Raw genomic sequence first — 22,382 nt, 5'->3', positions numbered from 1 at the left:
CTAGAGTATGTTGACCCCCTAACACTATTATCTAAGTGCGTATAATGATCAGATATGCGCAGAAGTATAGTATCCGTAGTAGCTAGCTAATCCCTTTTTTGCCATAATTTTAGGTCTTTAAATTGATGAGGCGTTACATAATAATTGTTTTAGTAATAATAATATGAATCTAACAAATAAAAGTAGGAAGGGATTCACTCTTTCTAAAGAAGACTGACTAGCACTTTGCTCGCCTTTCACTCCTTATAAAGCAAAAGGAAAAGTGGTATTCAGCACGGGGGCACAGGAACAAAGGGAAAAAGGACAGGAAGGCTTTCTGGTTTGTAAAGGGTCTCCAAAAAAGAACCCCTGTAGGGCAATGAAGATGAATAATTGCCCTTAGAAAGATAAAAGGGCGGCTTATCCATTCAGATAGCTCTAGAAGCAAAGATTCCTGTGCTGAGGGTATTTCCATACCATACCACGCGTCTTCCGTTGCGCTTTAGGAGACCTCCATAGACTTTACAAAAGGCCTTTGACTCCGCTAGGGCGTATCCCGTCCTCCTGAGAAATACTACTGCCACTGGTCGCCTTGAACGCATTTCCAGAACAGTCTGCCCTCCGTTGACTTTTAATGATAGAAATGAACTCAGAAAGACTAAGCTTACCGGCTAGACTGTCGTAGTAAAGACGATTTCCTTCCAGTACAAACATTCCTAAGACCATCCACGAGCTATCGCCAAAGCGCTGGCCTATCTGCATAGTACAGGGCGGCTGGCAAGGCTCTTATATAGGCAGCAGAAGAGAAAGCTGCAAGGCTGACAACGATCACGTTGCTAGCAAAAGCAACAAGTACATTATAAAGGGTTTTTTAATTTTCCAAACTTCCAATCAAAAATTCAGTGTAGACGCAGATTTCTTGGAGAGTGCTGTTCGGTTAAACGTTGTGTTCTGAAGCTTCTTGCTGTCTTTTGAGCATTGCGCGTTCCCTCCGTGTAGCCTGCAGTATCTCACTCAACTCAATTGTATAGGTAATAACTGCGTTAAAAACTGCTCGTGCTGCATTTGTTTGTCAGTCTAATTTAGACATTTAATTTTGTTCCCTCGACATATGTAGATGTTTGCGTTCACGGACTCGAACCAGCTACCTTAGATCTGAGCTAGTAGCTGACTGAGTGAGCCACTAGAACACGCAGCTCCGGTAAAGGAAACATGTAAAGGCTTTTACCTACTACTTTTGGCAGGTCGCGATAGCAGGCGAACAAAAATAAGGGCATATGAGCCAATAATAGGTTTTCTCAATGACAAAAACTGTTTATCCAAGTGAACTTTTCAATAATTGCACCGACTGTTGACCTGAGCAATCGTCATTACGTACAGGCAGGTGTCTTTTGTCACACAGGTTGACAAACAGCCAAGCTAAACGACAACTGCGAAGATTTAATTATATATACGTTTAAATTGAAATAGAAAAACAAACTGTCCTGTCAACAAGACGCGGTAGCGTGACCTCATACAATGCTGCTGAGGCAGGCTTAAGTACCTGGTTTATGCATGAACATACATCGGTAAACTATTAGAAAAACTCATAGAAGAAGCTTGTCCGAATCAAAAATACTCAAAATGGGGATGGATAAATTATTCAGAACACGAGGGATGTCAAAACATGTTAATTTCTGTGTGGAGTTTTATTCAGCGATAGGCGCGGCGATTTCCATACGTCAGATTTCGATAGTCGCTGATGGACACGGTAGGACATCATCCACGTACGCGATATGTTTTCAGACTTATCTGGCCGACGTGTTTCTCCGTACCTCTTATTGTGTTAACCGCACTATATGCATGATGCACCAAGCTTCCTTTTTTCGCATTTACTTGCCTAGCGGTCTTCTGCTTTGCCTAAACCTGCCAATTTCCCTGCTAGCTACGTTTGTTCGTTCCATCTCATATCCCTTTCATTTAACATTCGCTACTAGCTGTGTATTCATCGTATTCAAATGTATATCCACGCCTGTCACGCCTCGGCACCTCACCAGGTTGCATGTCTTTTTTCTACTCACTCTCCATTTCTTTCCATTCACGCCCATCTGCGTTCACGGCTATATAATCGTAGTTGACGACCTATCTCCACTCAGTCTTGATAGCCGTGAGGCTATGGAAGCCAGAGTTTTGCTGCCCTCAAAACGCCCCCTCGACGGCGCTTCCTCAGCAGCGGTGGCGGCTGCTGCTGGCACTCGTCACTCTCGGCCAATTCAAGGAGGCCGAGGTAAACTGTACAAGGCGGGTTTGCGGCGTTGTACAGGATGCTGCGATACGAAGTAGCGATGAAAATGAGTGGAGTGCTCGTGATGGTAATACTGATGGCTAGCCACGATAGGGCAGAAGAGACTGTACGCGTATCTCATCACGACCACCACTTTTCACAGCATCGTCACCGATGGAGCGCTGTTGGTCGCTTGCTTGCGCACTCGCCTGCTGACGTACTCATAGTTGAAATTCATCACATCTCCTTCTCTTGAAAAACGAGAGGAGGATAATACAGCTGTATGCTTATCCCGTCGCCAATGTAGATATCAGCCAGCACATCATTTACAAGTCTAACTAACAATTAATTTTCACTGACCCTTCGCTCAGTCTGTTTGGCGATGTGTTGAATGATGTAGGAATAGATCCACACGGAAGGTGACAAAGAAGCAGAGGGTTAATGGGGAACTCACATTTTTCCAGTATGTATTTAACTGTTAAACGCAATCACGACATTAGAGAATTTTCGCAAGGCTGGCGTCACGCAATCCTCCTTTCATTTTCCCCCCATCGTCTCCTTTGAAATCAACTGCTAGTCCGTGTGTCGTCGATTAAATAAAACGATCTCGAAGCTTTTTTTTTTGTCTAAGAAAAGATAAAAAATACGTACAGTTTTAAACTAAAACCTGGAAAAAGCTACCATCTTAGAGCTCTGGTATTAAAATAATTGAATTTTTAATCAGAAACGTTATGTTTATTTATACAGGATAGCTTGCCAAATAAAAACTATGGAGGTTCAACTATCGTTAAAGGCACATGTGATTGTTTCCTCGACTAGACAATCATTAGATTATTTTCTTCGCCTTCTTCGTATATCAAATAAAGATACACAGATGAAATACGTTCTACGGTATATTTCTCACTGACTATATATATATTCTAAGTCAATGGCTTTCCTAAGCCTTTAGTTACAGAAAACAGCTGGAACATGATCCCCTTAGTGGGTACCAATCGCGCGTAGAGAAACGCCTCGGGCGGTGAGTGCGATGCAGTGATCCTGAAAAATCAGTAAATGAGGCCGAAATAAGAATGGCCCGCTCCCGTAGCTGGCTGAGAAACCGTCTAGATCAGGTCTATAAGTAAAGCGCGGCTTGTCTCTCCTGCTGCCTCCCCGCCAGCTCTTTCTTTCTTTCCAAAGTTGGTCGGGCCCAAATTTCGCATAGTACAAGGTTACCGCAATCGAGGTCATATGGACTGGTATAGCATGGAGGAACTTGGCTTGTGAAATTGCTGAAGAGGAGTCGAGGACGTGAGTGAGACATCAGTTACTAGCAAGATCCTTCCACTGCTCTAGAAGTTTAAATATAGCACTCTTTGTTCATTTATCGATATCTGGATTGATCATGGCAGGCCGATTGTTGAACATTTTAAGCTCTTTTTTCTAGGTTTTCATGGGAAAAGTGCTTCATATTCAGTGGTGAACATTCTTTCCAGCAGTGCTTTGGCAATTACAGTTTGCGCGAATTTTACAAAATCGTTGTATCAATAACACGTAATCATTGTGTAAAATAAAAATTACAAGAATTGAAAGGTTGAACTGGTTTCGCTCGCTGATTTGCGCTGCTAAGGCAGACATGTGCTTCAGTCTCAAGCTTCCCTAACTATTTTGCTGCTATGCGACGATGGTCGCCATATTAGAAACTTTTTTCGTTTTCCGTTGATTATAGGCGTTTCTATTATGGGCGCTAATTTCTCATCTCGGCTAAAGAATCAAATTGTTCGATTGTTTAGTTATGGCTGATCACTAATCACATATCATAGAATTACAAAAAATGTTGATTTCTTGAAAAACGCGTTTTCATGAGCTTAATTGTTGAGAAGTACGATAGTTTTTTTTTTTTTTTTTTTTTTTTCGCTTAATTGCTCTCTCATCTAAAAGTTTATTTCTTGTATTAACTCGATTTTAATAGAGTTAAGTTTAATTACCTTTTATTTATAAAAAGAATCTGCCGCCTGCACAAAGCACCCAAATATTTAAAGGTATCCCTAATTGTTCTCGAAATCTTGCTCACTTTTTCAAAAAGAAAATTATATTTTTGTCGCGGTTTCCTTATCAGAGGTCCCTTGACGTCGTTTACTCTTTTGTATATACAGAGTGCGCGAGTCCGGCGGCAATAGCGACTACTGATAGTGGCTGGGACTTCTATTTCTAGCACGAAACCTAACCGACTAACTCCACCTCATGTTCGTAGTAACTTCAACGGTCCCATGGGGTATTCAGCGGCCGGCAGTCTCATCCACGCGACTGTGTATTCCTGACTAATCTACTCCAGCCTTTTGCGCTGTTGATTGTCCTGGTTATGCTCTCCACCAGCATTTTAAGGCTACGAAGCGTGCCGCTTCGTTGGATTCCGACGCGCATTTCTGTCAGTTAAGGCGAGTTAGAACCTGTACTACTACTTGGCTGATCGTCTGTAAGGCGTGCTCTCTTTTACTCTCTCACGTGCTCTGTTTCAGTCTCGCTGTCTCTCTTGCCAACCTTGCCCATTGCAAAGAATCAACAGATGAGCCAAGTAATTAATCATGTGTGCTGTCACAGAAAAGCGGAGAGGGCATCGCGACTAGCGTGCACCTACCAAGAAGACCTGACCTGATGGTGTTTGTCTATCGTGGTCACTTGACAGCATTCTTCCGACTCACCTCCAGAGAGAACACGAACCTAGCTTCCATACATAGTTCTCAGTTACGGCAACCGCCAACTTATACTTTCATATCATGCTGGGCCGCAGCTTTATAAGGTATGAAGTCTAACATACAAAGGGGTACACATGGGAATGGACTAATATTTTATTGGAGCACGTCCAGTGCTTGTCTTAGGATCTTGTTCTACACTCCTTATCTTATCCTTTGCTGGATTATGCGACTAGTGGCATAGCCACAATGTTATCAGTTGCTAATAAATCACGTTCAGCCAAATGATATAGAATAACAAATACACCGAAAATAATAACGACGATCGCGCGCCAGGAGAACTAAACTCATTATGTATAAAAAAAAAAAATAGGAGAAGTGAAATTAGGGTCTTGTAAGATAAACGGTGCTGATTGAATATTTTTGCGTATGGATGGCATAGAATTAGCCCCGTATGCTCTCTAGCGAGTGATTACAAATAAGCGACATATCATCTAAGATGGCGTGTCATGAGACAGGAAATCCCAGTTTTGATCATATCGTTCGACTGACATGTTATTCAACTTGTTTTTACCGGGTCACCAGCTAGCCAACGCTAGAAACAGCGCTGTCGGCAATTTAATGTGTTCGAGTACCTATTGAGCCGCTCATTGAGCAAAGCTGTGCATCCAGTGATAAAAATGTTAATCTCATAGTTGAAAAAACTAAGGTCAGAGAGGCGTCATAGGCTATGGGATGAGTTAGTTGAAAATATCTGACCTAGAACATGTTAAACATAAAAATTGACTTTAATTAAAACCCGCCCTATTGTCAGTCCCGATGCGCCGACGAAATAAAAAAACGAGGACAAAAAACAGGGGCTTACAGAATAGAAGAGGCAGAAATAGAGGTCTTTAAATAGGTTTCCAATAACCTGTCTTATATGAAGGGTTGTGATACCTTCGCTAGTAATTTTCGATGGCAAAAAAATTAGCCTGATAGGTTGACGCAATCCGTTGTTTCAGCCCGATGGACCGATCAGCAGTAAAACGAACTTCATCTCACTTCGAATCTCAATAGACTTAGGGTCGCATAATGGCAGTCGTACAATGACTGCCAGGGACTATAAGTTATATAATGTCGTATCATTCTTCGTTGTCCACTTTGCTTTCACGACTTAGTGTTTCCAACGTCTTTGGAATGGCTGTCTTTCAAATTCAAATTTACAAGCAAATTCAGTTAAATCTTTTAGGTAGTTTTTTCATTTTTATTATTCCTGGTATCAATTTCGTGCTATTTGCTCGCTCTCGTAGCAAATGATCAGCAATGATCATAGTTTTAGCATACTGGCTATAAGCTATGTTGAAATTTTTGTCAGTTAGACCGTAACTCTTGCTTCAGTGATAGCGTACAATAGTCGAGCTTTTAAAAGAACATTGCTAATCGTGGTAAACGACGGCCTACTCGTGTATCTCTCACCTGTGCCTATAACGAAATAAGAATTTTTAAGGAATTTACACTAAGACCAATATGGGGTAGTGATCAAGGTGGCTCTGCATTGACGTGTCCTTATTTGCACAAACGTATTGTTTCAGCCAACAGTTTAATTTTCTTATCTGAAGCCAATAAAACAGGTTTTGTTTTCTATGACAACGGCCGATCATTCTCCTTTGCTCTTCATACCAAGTATAACAAAAATAATTTTGAGGCCAAGAGGCCATACATCTCTGTTAACGTCGTAACAATTAGAGTAACTTATAGCAGCAGCAATGGTTCTACATTTAGTTGTGCGCAATCCATTTAAGCAGCCACTATAGACCTTAAATTGGCGTCAATGTATATTAGTCCCTAATTATGACTCATGTAAACGTCATTACCCTTTTTTCACAGCTGCCAGCCTTGTTAAAGCCACGAAGCGCTAGGATGTGTAAATAAAATATGTCGCCCGCTAACATATAACTACGTTTTCTTACACGTGCATTTCGACACTTCTAGAAATTTTCAAAACTTTCAACCTGGCCTGGCCCGCTTACCTCGATGAAACCCGATAGCATGTATATGAGCCAAAAAATCCTATTCTCCATATGCATAGTAACAGCTACAACTACTGTTTTTATGATGATACCATACGCAGGCGTGGGAGTCCGTGCTGTTATCCACTCTGTTGCAGACGGTAATTTTTAATTCACTCGCTACCCTGAGAGTAAGAGTGGGCTAGGAAAAGATGGCCAGAAAACTCGCAGCAGTTCTGTGGCACTAACATCTCGTTGCCGGTCGTCTACGCCCTTATTCAACCCTGTGTGCGGACAATTTCACTCAGGCGATGAGTTGTAGAGACAGCACAGCGCGGGCAAGCGTGCGGTCTCCTTGTCGTAGTACGAATAGTGAATTGCAACAGTGGACCCGAGTTCAAGCGTTGTCTAGTGATATAGCGCTGAGAAAGCGGCAAGTACAGTGAGAGAAAGAACGCAGTAAGCGTTGAGAAGTTGTGACGGATATAAAGGCCTAGCGATGGGTATGAGCTGTGGCCGTAACCGAGGGAGCGATAGGGCGCGCGGATCTCCTCGCCAACCTAAACCAAGCATTGAACTTGTTGTAGACAAGGTCGTTGCCGAGTTCTCGGTCTTGAGGAAGGAAAGAAGGATGGCCAAGGGGGAGACGATAAAAGACAGCTGATTTCTCCACAGTTGCGCTTAACAGCGGTGCCCGTTTTTCTTCAGTTCATGACTGGCCTGGCCACTGTTGCAAACCGTCGACATCAGTAGGGAATCTCACCATTTGCGACCTCTATGTACTGCTACTCTAATTTGCTGAGAACTCACTTCCAGCAGTCGAAATTGTGTTTCGCCTTCACCCCCTACCCTTTTGGCACCAACGCCACGTCGGGCAACCGAACGACCAGGACACTGTACGACCGGAGGATGACACCACTCCCTGGGGACTCTCACGTTTCGGATGCGAAGCAGCAGACTTGCGGAGTAGAGACATCCGTGTGTGCACGTCCCGTGAGGATTCAGGAATGGGCTTTGCTTTGGCTGAAGCGGGGCGCAACCAGCTGCTGGGACAGTCCTTGACGCGACTTAGAGTCACCTACAGCACCCACTTCGCTCAACGGCGCGGAAACTCTGGCAAGCAGAGAAAAGAGATGCCAAAAGACGAAGGGCGGCAGTAACTGCGACTCAGAAGTGCTTGCATTGTACTCATTTTGACTGGTTACGGCAGCGCTGCTTCGGCCCCCTCCTACCTCCCTTCCCCCAGCCCCACTACTCCTGCCTTTCTCCATGTGAATACGGCGCCGGCGACGGAGACTCGGAAATGCTCGTTTGCACTCATTAGTGTCCCGATGGAATGCCGTTTTCACTTCAAGTCAGAAATGCTAGCTAGATCACTTCATGATACGACATTCACCTGTAAGCATTACTATGAGAATGATAGCTAAAGGAGACGACGACGACACTTTTGTGTGCCACGTGCTAACTTGCGGAAAATTAGGAGCTTCAAACATGGATTTTTTTTGCTATAGCTGAAGCCTCAAAGTGTCTAAACTCGCGTAATTGGCCTAGACACGTGGGACGACGTGTTACAGTTTAAGCATATATTCATCGTATAGACAGAGTTAGAGCATATGAAGTTAATCAAATAGACATGCTTCGATTTAGAAAAGTCACTAAGAGTGCTATTGCCAATGGTTCAACTGTACCACTGCGTGTTTACTTTCATAGCGCATGTTAGCCTAATAGACTTTTAGATCAATATATTGCGAACTATGCAGACTTCTATGAAACAAAAAAGCTGAATGAGCAATCCCTACTATTTACCATTTTACTCTGTTCCGACTTATCTAGCAGTACGGACAAATCGAAGCTGATCGATCTTTCTATCAAGCCAAGGCTATGCGTTATAACAATGTTAGCAGATTCGAGTTCGGATTTTTACAACTGGTATACACATCATTGATGCTTCCTGAGAGAGCTGTCTCATAGTATCTGATGCAACCTCTGGAAAACTGCGTTCGTATAGAGAAATAGAGTGAAATCCCATCGTTGGTAGAGCGGCTTTTTGTCTATGGCCAGATTTAAATTCAGCTTTTCTGCCGTCTGAGTGATTGACATCTCTTCTAATTCGTCACTGTTCCCCGTGACTTTTCTTCTAATAACTATGTACTTTTTTTTATATGTAATTTTTAATAGTACAACAAACCGTTTTTCGCTACGAAGCGCTCTTCGGTCCAGTTGCCACCCGCCCGAACTGACCAAACAAGATCACCATCTACATCATCAGACACCGCTAGCTCTGCTGTAAACAGAGGCAAGAAGGAATTTTCCGAGGAAAATAAATAGCTCAAAGGAATGCGATACTTCTCACCAGTCAGCCTCTGTAACCATCTTTTTCTCATATGGATATACGAATTCGCCTGCCGCTAACAGAGAAGCAGACTTGTAAAATATACGGGGCAACAGTCTGCTCGGTCGAGCAACTTTTGTTATTACTTCTGCTTCTGTCGTTACCGTCGCGGCTCATGCTGCTGTCTCTTCTCCTTGCTATTTTCCTAGTCAAATCAAGGGCGAATTTCCGGCCACCTTCAAAAACCTCTTCTTTTTTCCCAGCTCCTCGCTTCCCTTTCTGAAGGTGCATTCAAACTGACCTTTTTTTTGAGGGATTGAATGGACCGGAGTTGAACGGAGCGTAGGAAACGGGCGAGCACAAGGTCTCCGAGGAATCGGCTCGGGTGACTCCTAGAAGGACGACGAAGAGATCATGCAAATTTCAGTGCCGCTTCTGCGAGCTCTGCCAACTATACGACGACCGTACGGCAGACAACAGACAAAAAAGCTAAGCTAACTAAAGGCAAACGAACTGCAGGTAACAGCATGGGGCACTGGCTTTCGCCATGCGCACTATCTGTGCCACTCGTGTAGAGTAGTGTAGCCGTGCAACCACTTGCCTGCCCTTCAGCCCGTCAAAGCGGTACGGCAATTCTAAAAGCTATGTATTCTTATTTATCACTACCGACTCATATGCTTCACACAGCGGGTATCCCTTTAACTCTCAATAGCTTCTAGCTCCCATCAGCCTGCCGTTCTTCCACTTCAATTTTGCGCTGACGCTAGCGGAAATCTTCCACTTCGATGCGTTCCGATGAAAGCAGTCCAGACGCTGTCCTACAAAGAGACGAAGCGCATCGCCGCTTAAACGGCTCGCCTTTAGCCTCGGTAGTCCTTTAGCGACAAAGTGTTACGAAGAACGAGTCAGCCAGATTGAAGGACAGACATAGAAACAAACACTCCTTTAACGTGCGTCCGTTGTTTGAACAACCATATGACGTAATTACGTGAACTAAGCTATCACTTTTAGCAAGTACGTTTAATATATCGCTGAACAACTGTCTTGTAATGTATTGAGTATTGCAGGTGTATGATCGAAGATACGATGTGCACTGTTCTAACGTATCCGGGGCTAGGTTAAGAACGAACCGAGCTAATCAGCAGGCAGGCACTTACACTGACACATATACACACACATACACAAAAAGACAGGTAGATATGAATGCGTCATTCTCTTCTTATTTTTAAAGGAGTGGGTAATTGAATTCTGGGACTACAAAAGAGAAAACTTTGGGTCATCGTCTATCTGGCAACGGCAGTCAAGCGGGCGGCAGACGAATCAGCTTAAAATCTTTTCTTTCCAGCCGGGGAGTCGACAAAGGGCATGACGCGTTCGTTGTGTTGGCGGTAACGCCAGCCACTACCATTGCAGAGAGGCTATGCCTGTTCCCTCGTATCAGCGAGCAGCAAGAGTACAGTCTGAATATTTGCCTTCTTACACCCCCTCCCCCTGGGCCAAGTTTGGAGCCCAATATTCCTGCTTGCTCCTCCAGTGAATGCCGTGCTTTGCCTCATTCTTTCAACTAGCTCCAACTACTCAACCTACGCATCCCTCACCATTATGTCGGGCAGTACGCAGATACGAAGCTGACGTATTTTGCTCGACCCATCAGCCCGTACAAGCTTGCCCTATTTCTCCACATCATCGTGTACCCTCATTGTTTCGTCGATGCCCAACTATAATTTGCAACCCTTGTGTGAGGGCCACAAATTACAGTTGGGTTCTAAGTTTCATGACTGTCTTCATAGCTTCATAGAGGTAAGTTGGATTCTCATATAAAAGAAGCGAAGACAACCACAACAACGACAATGACGGGGACAAAAAGGACAAGCAGAATGTAGTATATTCGTTCCAGTTCATTTACATGTAGTACGTGATGTGTGTGTATCTATGTATAGTGCCTGTGTTCTTTAGCCAGTAAGTAATATATCCCAATGAGTGGTAGTGGTGCTGGTGATGGTAGCAAGGCCAGCACTAGAGGTAGTGAAGGGCTTACGAGCAATTTAAAGCTTCGACCACGACCTATTGGCCTATATCCCCTTAGAAGCACAGCGAGGTCGGTACGCACTTTGGGTTTACTCGACACAAGCCACGCAGTCGTGGTCGACTATCTACTGTTACGTTATTGCTTGATCTCTTCTTCTCAATCTTCTCCGATGACGCGTGATGTCGCCGTAGTCATCGGCACTGCCACCACCTTCGCTACCGCGTGTCGTATATTTGGAGCGACGCCAGGCCGTCATCTTCAATGATAGTGGAAGCAGTATTAGTGGTTGAATTTTCGTCACATACGTCCGCCAATATCGGACACGATGCCCCGACAAAAAGCCCTGATAAGTTGTCGCCAAAAATACGCTCGCTGGTGAGCGCATAGTGGGCGAATAAAGGAACAGGCGTCGTTTCGGCCACTGATGCCGCTTTTCCTTTACAGTTTGACTGCCTTGCTTCATTCCTTGGTTCCCTCTTGCGTCTTTTGCACGCGTTCTTAACACAGCCCTTATTACGCAAAGGGTGAAAATGAGGAAAGGAGACGAAGACCAGAAGTCGTTGTGGTTTGGTGACCACTACGTTCTTCTTGGTACCGGGTAGCATAGCGAACTGGCACGTGCTGCCTCATCAGGGTTTAGGCTTGTGCTGACTGCGTCGGTTGTTCTATTCCCCTGTACTTGAGAGTCTGATATCCAGACGACGACCAAGAAACCACCATCATATCGCAGGCTCAGCCGCCAGTGCTGCTAGTGCTGACGTTGCTGCTGCTGCTATGACTACAGATTCTGTTAGCGGTACGACGGAAGCGGCAAACAACGTAGGAGAAGGCCGTCACATGAACGACTCAAGCGCGAAGCGCAGACGAGGTCTCCATGCCCGTTTTGATATGCAGATCATGCACCCAGCACGGCATAAGAGATGGTACGGTAACGTGTTTGGCTAGCACTGGGCATCAGCCTGCTTCTCCTCGCCCTCCGCCTAGGACAGCCTCGATCTCTTGCCTATTCTTCCTATTGGATGGACACATTTTCCATCCATAGATACCAACCCATTAACCTACATTCCTTTACGTTACAGCAAGCACATTCTATTATACCTATCATAAGAGCAAACGAATGTGGTTACGAAAGAAGTCATGGGAAATACTGATTGGAAAATGGCGTGGATGCAGCACTCAGGTCGATTACAGTCAAAGCATTTCTGTGCCATATATGCCATATCTCTCAGTTCGGCCTAACTAAACCCATAGCAAACAGAGTTAATTGTATTTATATAGAAAGCGCCATCTTCATTTCGGTAACTTTGAGTTGTTCTGTGTTGCAGTAACGTCGTTTAGTCGTCACATAGCCAACCTATCCAGAGTTGATGCTTGCAGACTCATCATATTTTTAGGACCAGCATAATATTATCACTCAATATGAGAAATCATCATCGCTAATTTCTTGCTTTTGCTGTTGTTTGTCTGACAAGTACCCACATCTCTTGCTACGAGTACCTATATCGGGCGTTAACGCCCATATCGACGTTTTTCGAGGCTTTTTTAAGGTTCATTTGTAATTTTCCTCTGTCTCCTATCTGGTCCAGTTTGTTTACGGATCTTATACCTGCTGTATCCGCCTCCTTTCAGCAGTAGTTATTTTCAACAACTACGTTACTGTCATCGTTATAGACAATTCTTGATTTTTAACAGAATGTAGCTATAGTAAAGTCTTCCTTTGGCTCCTTGTCTATCCTGGCCATATCGGATCCTCCTAGTAGTTTGGCTCCTCTTTTTTTTTTGCATATTTTCACAATCCTTTCTTTATCACCTTCCGTCTCCAAATGCACCCCTCTCTCTGGCTCTTTTTCTCTCTCGTTACTTCTCAGTCGGATAATATCCATTTCCGGTAGACAAAAACGAAACTTTTTCCATTGACAACTGGTTTCGGAAAGAGCAGATGAAATTTACGACATACTTCTCGCTTGCCAATAGCAATAACAGTAGCGATGGAAGCTACTTCGTTGAGCGACTGCGGCCAGGCATTGTACCCGTCAATCCCATTGCTGCTGTCTACGCCTTCTCCAAAACTTCTAAGCGATGATCAGAACAGCCACTGTTCTTATCGTTTCTCACTAGACTTTGCCTATCGCCATTTTTCTCGTTTCTGCTATGGTTCTATGCTCCCTACCAAAATATCTGGGAAGCCGTCTTGCCTACTTAGTTCGCTGCGAGACATGGAAGTGACGTACATTGAGTGGGGAAGGAGAAGCAAAGAACCGTGCGTAGACGATGCGAAAGCGAAGATCACATAGAACGCGAAAAATTGTAAGATTTGCACGGTGAGCATGCATTGAGAAATCAATTAGTTAGCATTCCTGCATCGAATCGCCCGTGGTATAAGAGGTGTCATTTTTATTCATCCTACTATGGTAACTTGTAACTTTATTCGTAGGCTTACCGATGCGGGACGCGACAACCTAAAAACTCACAGGTCACAATAATGTGAGAAAGAAAGGAAAAGGTCAGGCGATTGCGTGACTCAGCTCGCGTTACCGTGTCCCGCTGCTGTGTCACCTTGCGTTTCGCCGGATTGGATAGTTATGGTCTCGACGCACCATTGCCGTCATCGTTACCATTACTATCGTAATCTGAAACAAAAAAGGGAGTCAGGCCCTTTCCAAGCCCTTTCTTTTCTCAAGGCTTCTGTCGCCATTGCTGCTTCCTCCAACGGCCTTGTACTTCTTCTAGGCAGTAAGCGGGCCTACGTTCTTTCTTCTGTTTGTATCTCCTTTTTTGGAAGGTGTACATTTTCTCAAGGACGATTCAGGACCCTTAATTTTAGCCCCGTCATCGCTTCTTGTCCTATTCCATGCAGGCAAAAACAGTGCGTAAAGAAATTCACGTTTGTGTGGGCACTGACGGGAGTATAGGATTTATTATAGGAGTATTTATGTGTTGCGAGATGCAAGAGTGGAGTGCTAAAAGATCAAGCGAGTCCTTGAACTAGCCAGGGCCAGTAAATAAAAATAGAACCAGGAAAACCTGAGATGATGATTTTCGCATCGACAGTGCAGGCATGGGCAATACATAAGAGATTTGGCACTTTTTTGCAAGTAAATATAGCCCAGTAAGTGCCAGTGTCCGTTTGGTTGTTCATACAACTGCTTGCTACCCGACTCTGGTTCCAGAGAAATTTCTTTTTAACATCAAATGGCCAGCACATTTTTGAGCCAAATCCTTCTAAAGACACACGCGTCTATGTTTATTATGGGCAGATATATTTGTGCAGGTATGTATAAGTGTGTCATGTAGGCCATTTATCCAAGGCTTAGTTATGACCTCCATTTTGATTTTCTAAGGAAGTTCATACATTACTTGAAGTCATCACTTTAATCATCGTTCAGATAATGGCAAATACGATAATTGCATGAATGAAAATGCCCTTGTGCCAGTTGTTAGAACCCACAACTGTTACGGTAACCACCATTACCGCCACAATCTCCTCACCAAAGTGTAAAAGTCAGTGGTACGGTCACGGCAACTAATGCGCATCTTTTTGGATGTGTTGCCATGGTAACCCGAACATATCGCCGTCACTGTCAGCGTTGTAATCATGTTGGGCAATCATGTCAACCTTGACAAATGGTTATTATGGCATCTGGTTATGGGCCTGCTGCTTGATGCGTCTGTTGGAGAAGCTCGAGATAAGTCCAGCAAGATCCAATCTTCTATTTCTAAATCTTTTAATTAGGGCACGTCTTTGATGTTCTACCTTGATGTTAAAAGATGATTCCGGGAACCTATTCATACAACAGAAATAACCAAAGGTGTAAAAAAAAATGAAAAATATTTGAACAGAATATATATATATATATATCTGTTGTCAAAACGTGTATGGGTATCGTGAACGCATGCCCAGGACATGCCCTAGAAGAAATAATTTGCGCTGTACAGCGTTGGCATGGAATCAATGCTCCTATCATTGTTATTCAACCTTGCGCTTTAGCCCATTGTAGCCGAATCGAAGAGCTGAAGTACGAGGAGAACTAAAGAGACTCGTTTGAAACCCTAGACGCCTACAAGTATGGCATAGCACATCGTAGGACTAAGAACGAGCCAGTGGCGTTTGCCACCTCTAGTGAAATGCTGATTCGGAAAAAGGACAGGCGAAGAAACCAAATGGTTCGGAATCTACGTCAGCTCCTTGGCATACATTCCTTCTTTAAAGAAAGCGAGAGAGAGAGACAGTGAGAGAGAGAGAGAGAGAGAGAGAGAGAGAGAGAGAGAGAGAGACAAGCGATGAGATGGAACGAACTAGACGGGCATGTGAAGCAAACAGAAAATTTCAAGCGACCTTCTGCCCATATTTTGGCTTTCAGGCTCTTTGCTGTTCGTTGGTGCTGCCGCTGCCTCTGGAGCTCCTCAAGAAATCAGCTCACTCCACCCGTACCGTCACCATACCCCTCAATATGGAAGAATTTTTTTCCACCTACCATCTTATCCTATCTCGTTCAGTGAGCTCTCAATTCCTAACAATTCAAAACGCAGCTACCTCTGCCCTTTCAGCCCCTGTCTTGCCCAGATGCAGGAGAGCCGTATATTGTTTGAAAACTCTGCGCCTATGCTTTTCTCCAAAGCGCTCTTTTCAAAGGGCTCAAATTATGGTTTGTTTCGAAAAATGATTTGAAAGATGAGCGCCACTTGTGGCACATATCACTACACGGTTAACACACGCTAAGACTAGGTAGAACAGCATCTACTGCAACAATTGTTTACTGATTAAACTCAGCCATTCCAATTCAAATGAATTGAAATAATACCTCTCATGATTAGATACTTTTAAGCATGTAAGATATTAGAGAAAGAGCCGTAAGTTACAGGTAATAAGAAGCAAGTTAGCAGGAATAGCCGAGACATGCCCCTAAAATATAGCTAAATAATACTTGGGTGATTTTAAATTTGCCGTCAAGGTACCGATTATTAAGGTTTATTAGGCAAAAACGGCTATCTTATGCTTAAAGAGAGCTGAGTGAACAAATCGCGTTTTGCCACCTCACCTCTTTAGACACTTGCCTTACACAGATAACTTGGACTACAATGGAAAAGCTCTCCTTCAACAGTGAGTGCAGTATAATTATTACTGCATTATGCGGGTTATCAGTTATGCACTGATGAGTCCGGCAAGCACTCGCATGGTGTTTGCCTTAAGGCCGCTGCCCTTTGTGCCAACTTGTTAACTAATTATCTGTATACCACTTTTCTAGTATTTAAATTTGTAGCACTACCATATTGAAATTTCGCTATTAACTAAAGTGCCCTAGGTCCAGAATACCAAGAATTTATATTAAGTGTTACAGTGTTGCGTAGAAAAAGTGGTTTTCTTTGTCATTGCTTCAATTATATGAATGTTACGTTATTACACTCATAGCTATATAAGACCATTATGGCTTTATAGTTTGTTGTTGCCGCGTTCGTTATTAATTTGATTGCTTGTAGTTGTTTCTGGGAAGATTTACCACTTATTGTTGGAAGGTCCAAAAGAGGTCTAACTGTGGTCGTCGTTATTTTTATTATTGGCTTTTGTTACTTTTTTGCTGAGGACCCAGGTTACTTGGAACGCTGCTGTCCACTGGAGTTGGGGGACACAGGCACACGAAAAAGTGCGACTAGGGGGTTATGGCAAAAGCAAGACAAAGTGCGCCATTTATCTGAAGGCACGCACGTGACCAATCCACTGCGTACGCATCAGAACCAGCGTCGTAGAAACGACAACAGCGACGGGGGCGTCCTATCCCTACGGGGTACTCGCCAACCAGACTAACAAGGGTCCCAAACAGCAAGATAGACCCGGTCCCTACAAGGTACTTGAAAACTGCATGTGAACTACATGTAAACTTGAAATAGAACGCGAATCACATGGACCAGTAGGTGGGTGTTACTGGGTTGAAGCAAACTAGACAGCGCATATCAATCTGCATGCTCTGTCGAGGTGGGTATCCGCGTACATCTCTGTAAGGTATAATGTGGTGCACGTTCTAAAAACAATTTAATCCTATGAAAGATTGAGTAAAAAAACAGCTTTTTCTCTGTATAGTCTATAAGCGAGGATCCAAACAGCAAATGCTTTCCATCAAATTTTCGGTAATGACCCAATTTTGGCTTCATATATATATATAATAAATTGTACTTGTCTAAGCTGGTACTAATCTGTCTCTGTCTAACAAAACGTCTATTTTGGCTAAACAAACTCCCTTTTGAAACATAGGTGACTTCTGAGCAGCGTGAAGACCGTGTTTTTGGGGGTCTTCATGTATGGGAAGACACCTGGATTGAGTCCGAATATTCAAATGTTTTACCCCGCATACGACTTGGCGCGTAATGACAACTCGTCCAGACAAGATGCGCCTTTATCACATATTTCGAACCATCTGCGTGAGGATAAACAATTCAATGTGATAACTAGAAATCACAGCTCAAACAAGGCGACAGTTGGGAAGACTATAAACAGATACAGATGGCTGCCGTCGATCGCAACTAGCTTCAGCCATCGAACCCCATCAACGTGCTAAACGATGGAGAGCTACAAAGGCAGGTATATTTTTACATTGTGAGCAACTAGGTGAGAGATTTGTTTGTCGGAGAAATTTATGCATAAATCGGATGAGACAGCGAAGTTACATATACCCGGAGTATAGGCAAACGTTGGCTGAGTTGTCCATATTAACACTAGTGATGAAGATGACATGCAGTCTAGGTGGCTTCTACTCGACGTTTTGCGGGGCCCCCGGAAAAATCCCTGAGGAACGCCAACAGGATACAGGCCGATTCTGACAAAAGCATCTTTCTGCGAACGTAGCCGCACAACAATGCCCACATGCGTTTAGTACGAAGCCCACATTCGTCAATGCACACCCAAAAACGCCATTACCTTTCGCGTAAGCAGACATACAAGGGCCCACAAAAGTAGAGCGATCACCGACTGAGCTCATGTTCAATTGTAGCACATTTGCACACATCCACCCACACATATTCGTCTATTGCTCCTGCATTTGTCCGTAAACGCTTTAAGAATAGCACCCATTAGTGACTATTCACGCATATGTTACATGCATAGACCGATAGTGTTCGAAAACAACTAGCAACCGTTCTGCCACCACTACTATAACCATTGCCTGAAATTCTATATTTTTGCATCTAGAGCGCCTGTACAAAACGAATCACACCCCACACCTAGGCGGGATATGTCCCATATCTAACCTCGACTCATATATATATATAGTGCCTGTTACAGTGTCATGTGCCTTATTTTTTTATTCAATGCATACTTGTGTAAAAACAATGCCAAGATACATACCTGTACATGTATGTTGATAAAGTTTATGTATATGGTTCACAATGGTTTTGATCATTTGCAGCTTTCAGAAGATAAAAGTATAAAATTTGGTCATGTAGATCCGAGAGACACTCGTGCTTATTATTTTGTAAATGGATGCATTTTGTATAAGCACACGAGTAGCTCTATTGAAAGCATGACGAAAATAAATTAGCAGCTTAGATAACAGGTAACAGAAAAAAGCTTCTATGCACATCCGTTAAATGAGCAATAATGACATTAACTCTGCCTAGGACGGAAAGCCCTACCTAATTCTTCGACAGTGTTCCGGTTATTGTCACGATAAGAAGATGGCCAGACACGCAGAGGAAAAGCCTGCACAAGTTCAACATTGAGGCACTTTACAAACTTATCGATAAGGTAATTTGGGCGTTCTCCACTCCCACCATGACGATGAAAAAGTCGCTTGGGTTATTCAGTAGCCATCTGGGGCCGTATGAGTGCCCCTCGTCATTCACTGCTGCTTTTTTCTTGTTTGGCCAGCCAGAAGCACCAACGTTCTCAAAATGCGGTACTTACATAGCCTTGGCAGCAGTATCAGCACTGTACACGTGTATACGTGGCCTCTTCGATTTTCTTAGTTTTGCATTGTGGTAACTGCTGCACGTACTTGACCGGCGTTACATCTACAAAACTTGCACCGCTGTTCGATGATTAGGCGCTGTGCTTACTGCAACGATCTTTACTGGTGGCTATCAATAAAAATGCCAAAAACAAGCCCAATCAAGAGGTAGTCCAGGAAACCTTTTCACCGTTACCGCTGCTTTACGTTTGTTGTTGTCGTCGTTGTTCCTGGCGTTGTCGCCGACGGCATGGTCCTTAGGCTGTGTGTTAACAAAGTACGGTGGTCGTATGGAACCAAACAACACCTATATTATTGCATCTGGTGTCGCTTCGCTCATTGATTCCTGCGCTCGTTTGTTTTCTGCTTAGCCTTCGTCTGCTGCCTAGTGTGCTACGTACCATAGTTTCTCAGAGATAATCGTTTCCCCACGCGGGCTAAGAGCGCCCGTGGAGTGATAGTGGCAGTAACGTCAGCAATAGTAGCATAGTGCCGCGTCAGGCGACTGTAACACGTCCATGAAACAGAGATGGGAGAGACGTAGAAAAGAGACCCGTAGGCTAACGAGTAATGTGTACGCAGACCTATGTGATGGCCCTCTCGTGTTACGAATTGGACTCACCAGCAGTAAACGTGGTCGCGATAGTGGTAGTTGGCCCGATTTGTCCAGACATCCGATCTGCCTGCCTTGCCGTTTGAGCTCTCTCGGATGTATTCTTTCAGTCTACCTTATTTTCTTTTTAGCCAGCCTTAGTTTGCCTCAGCACTCAATATACCCCCAGTTGCCCTTCTTTTCTCTTCCAATTCTGTTCGTTTTGTAGATCAATGAGGCTTTCGAACGAGGCCTTTTTACCATTCAGGTAGTTTGCTTCACCCTCTACTGTCTACTATGAGCCTCTTTTTTACGGGCCGGTATCGCCCGTTGTCTCTTAGCGCTCCTATCGTCTGGCAGCCGAATCCCCCCTCCCCCCCTCAACCGAGCGATGAAGTGAAGAGGCCTCTAGGCACCAGTTCATGTCTATCCTAGCGCTCTCCCTCTGGTCACCTATCCATCCGTGACCTTCCCGCCTGCCAGCCGTCGACTACTTCTCATCTCCTCCACTTTCTAAGCTCATATCGCCTTCGAGTTACTCAAGGAGCTAGTCAACCTCCATTCACGCACCATTATCTTGAACAATCCAAACATACTGTAATAGGGAACAAGTACGGACGGTCACAATATCCATGCTTCCGCGTCACCGTTGATTCAGCTTTCATGAGGAAGACCCCCGCCATCTGACCAAATTTGCTAGTCAGCAGCATTTCGCTGTCTTGCAAATGCAAAAAAAAAGAAAAACTTTCAAGGTTAGAAGGTTTATTTGTGCCTGCTTCGACAAAACACATTGAAATTTGTAGCGCATTTATAGCATGAGCTCTTGATTCGACTGAAGGCAAATGAATCCGACCATTGGCAACATCATCATAAGTTTTTACGAAAAGTAACCACGAAAACGACGAGTTTCACCGCGTGCGGATGGTAGACTGGGGCAGAGAGAAAAAAAGAGGAATTGAAACCTCAAACGCTTGAGAGAACGGAACGAAGGTAAGACGCCGCAGATTTTGCAAGATGAATCCGCACCAGGACTGCCCAAGCATGCATGAGCCAGTGCGCTGCGTTCACTTTTACCCATTGCTCGTACTCCTTCAAGCGGTCATCGTTTGCTGTTTCACAGTTTCTCGTCATTTCCTTCGTCGCTTCATCCCTTTTGCGCGAAAGGTGCAAGTCACCTTGATAAGCTAGGAACAAGACGTTTATCTTTCTTCAGCGTGTAGTATAAATGGTGAAAGGCTATCAAAAAACTTGGAAAAACAGAAGTCTTCTAAAGAAACTTGGGCATATTTTGCGAAAAAAGCATAGGCGACGTCAGTACCGTTGAGGAATCATCGGCGCCGTACAGAGTTGCCCTGATACCACTGCGGTTCATATTCATTTGCATACTCATCGTCGTCATGGTAACTGCTGTTGTCCGGGCGGACAATAACAGCAAGCATTCTGGCGTCTTGGTTCCGTCGGAGATGGATGTAAAAGATTTGTCCCGCTGGAGTGGCGCCACTTTTTTGCCTCTCTACTGCCACTACCAAGGCTGTTGTGAATTGACGCAGCTATCATTGTAGCAGTCACCGCCGGCGGCCCACTCCTCTTTTCTCCTCCAAATTATTCAAAAGTATGAACAGACACAGGCAGACTACAACAACTTTGCGTTTGCTCGCGCCCAAAGCAGTTTGCAACCTCTAATACGGACGAGACTTATCTACAAACTGAGAAGCGGCTAGAAAAAGAAGCAACTTAGGTTAGAGGCCGACAAACAGCAGGTTATAATAACCATCTTTTGTGGAGCTATGATTGCTTTTGCTGCCACAACCACTCAGCGTTTGTCGATTTGCAGGCGCGCCGGGACGGCACAGACGGACCACTTAAAACCGCCAACTTGCCATCGTCGTCGGCCGACACAGCAATGTCATCAATGTCGCCTGCTTGTCATTGTTGTTGTTATTGATGCTATTATGGCGATGATGGCCAAACCGGAAGTGACGCCGGCGAAATCTTAGCTTCTGCTTATCCAGACGATGAGCTAGTTCTTCCGGTGAGTGTAGCGCCTGTCCCACTCTTCCATGGGTTGGTGAGTTGTTGGTATGATCAAAGTGGTTCTCTCTCCCTCCGTCTCGAGGACAAAGAGAAGTTTTCAAACGAGCCTTGTGCTAGTTCCTTTCGTCATCCCGTATTGCCTCGCCATCTTTCGGCTAAGCAGTATCCACAGAATGTATAGCAGACCGCAAATTTGCTACACATTCGATTGATAGCAACAATCGCTGTCATTGCTCATCTTTACTAGCAAGTGGCTGCTTCCGCTGTTAGAGTGGCCACCGTCATGGTGGTAACGCAAAAAACGTCCATCTTTTTGTTATCGACCAGTCAAATAAAGGTAAACAAAGACTTTGCTAACAAGTGCATATTCTTTAAACTGAATCGATACGACTGGTTAAATGACATTTTACAATTAATTACGAAGCTGGCTCGCTTAGTAATTTTACAGTGGAGGACAGGCAAGGTTCTTCGAAAAGATTCACGGAGACGACAATACCGAGCATTCAAAGAAAATAAAGGTCCACAGAGCTTCCTAAAATTCGTAGACAATATA

The 22,382-nt window shown here is 44.1% G+C and overlaps 2 protein-coding genes across 2 annotated transcripts in view; both read right to left on the bottom strand.

Annotated features, from left to right (window-relative positions):
* The window catches only part of LOC147758813 (uncharacterized), a 156,166-nt gene extending 133,867 nt beyond the window's left edge, over positions 1-22,299 (bottom strand). Inside the window, exon 1 of the mRNA XM_086977598.1 lies at positions 18,890-22,299. The gene's annotated coding sequence lies outside the window, so the exon portion shown is untranslated. The remainder of the gene's footprint in view (positions 1-18,889) is intronic.
* LOC111249103 (uncharacterized) overlaps positions 1-22,382 on the bottom strand; it is a 269,871-nt gene that overhangs the window by 216,682 nt on the left and 30,807 nt on the right. The window lies entirely within an intron of this gene.

The sequence above is a fragment of the Varroa destructor genome, unplaced genomic scaffold (genome assembly GCF_002443255.2).
Source record: "Varroa destructor unplaced genomic scaffold, Vdes_3.0 BEIS01000001.1, whole genome shotgun sequence".
NCBI lineage: Eukaryota > Metazoa > Arthropoda > Arachnida > Mesostigmata > Varroidae > Varroa > Varroa destructor.
This window is presented reverse-complemented; position numbering and strand designations above follow the sequence as displayed.